A 1,502-nucleotide genomic window follows, 5' to 3' on the forward strand; every position below is an offset into this window, starting at 1 on the left:
ATGTTGTAATAGTTTAGACTTCCATTCTTGCTATTTACTTTTTATTCCTCTTCGGTTTGAAATATTGATACTTAAACTGTTCTAGTAAGGTTGTCCTGCCATAAACCCTTGGTTTTTATGGTGCAAGGTTGTCTTTAGAACAACATTTGTATCAACCTCTCAAGACTAGAATTTTGAGGTTGCTTTACATTTCTATACTGTGATTTGTTTAAAGTACTATCTTTCCTTTATTCATTTAAATTCCGCTGTTAAAGTTTTAATTTGGCATAGTCCTATTCACCCCCCCTCTAGGACATATATCTTGGCCTTTTCATGTTAAACCTGGGGTGATTCAACTCCTTCCAAAGTTTCATGAACTATAATCTGAAAGTCCATACTTGCATATGAAAGAGGTCGATGAGATAATATCTACATTACACTTCCTAAACATGTCTGAGAACATAGTAAGACTGAAATTGTTTCATTTCTCTTTGAAAGAAAAGACTAAGTCGTGGTTATATTCCTTAAGACCATGGTCCATTGGCACATGGGCTGAGATGACAAAGGAGTTCCTTAAAAAGTTCTTCCCATATCACAAAACAAATACCTTAAGGAAAACAATCATGAATTTTGTGCAAAAAGAAGATGAAACCTTATTCCAATGTTAGGAGTGATTTAAGGATCTCATAAATTCATGTCTACAACATGGCTACAAAACATGGAGAATAACGAGCTTTTTCTATGAGGGATTGACCTCATCCATGTGCCAATTTATGGAGATGATGTGTACTGGGGAATTCATGAACAAGGAAGCCAATGATGAGTTGAGGGTCAAATATTGCATATTATCACCCATTTATTACTTGGTTTTATAAACATGATAATGCTTAATGTTCTATTTCAATCATGTTTGTGTTGCAAGGTGAATTTAAGAACTTGGATTGGAAAGGATGCTTAAAGCATGAATTTAAGGCTCAAGAATCACCAAGCCAAAGGTTGGATCTTAAAAGACCAAAACTGAAGAATTCACATGCCAAAGATCCAAGAAAACCAAGTAAGGAATGAAGAGAATTGAAGACTTGAAGTGAAGAAAATGAACCTTAAAAATCTGCTTGTTTCAACTAGTCAAAGCCCTCCTTCGACCAGTCTAAGCCTCCTGCTTGACTAGTCGAAGATTCCTCGACTCAAACTCCAGTAACATGAACTTTTAATTTCACGCGATCCTCGACCAGTCGAAGACTTTCCTCCACCAGTCGAAGGTTTTCCTCGACTCGTCTAAGGTTACACAGACAACACACGAATTGCGAAAATTTGAGGCGATTCCAAGGTCGGTTTGCGGAAATTCAACGTCGGTTTGCAAGAGGGTGTTGCGCAACTATAAATAGGAATTCCTAGGGTGTTTATAGGCATCTTCTAGGATTTAAGAAGTGGAGCAAAAGTGTAGAGAAGCCGTCGTCAAGATTTTTTCTTCTTCTTTAGTTGTTTTTTCATGCTTTTCTTAAGAGATTTTAGTTCAATCATGT

General features: G+C 36.6%; 1 non-coding gene across 1 annotated transcript; it reads right to left on the minus strand.

Annotated features, from left to right (window-relative positions):
- Positions 1 to 583: 583 nt before the first annotated feature.
- On the minus strand, positions 584 to 691 carry LOC131244912 (small nucleolar RNA R71). The gene has a single exon (XR_009170681.1). It is a non-coding gene; the product is annotated as a small nucleolar RNA R71 (small nucleolar RNA).
- Between the last annotated feature and the right edge of the window lie 811 nt (positions 692 to 1,502).

The sequence above is a fragment of the Magnolia sinica genome, chromosome 4 (genome assembly GCF_029962835.1).
Source record: "Magnolia sinica isolate HGM2019 chromosome 4, MsV1, whole genome shotgun sequence".
NCBI classification, from domain to species: Eukaryota; Viridiplantae; Streptophyta; class Magnoliopsida; order Magnoliales; family Magnoliaceae; genus Magnolia; species Magnolia sinica.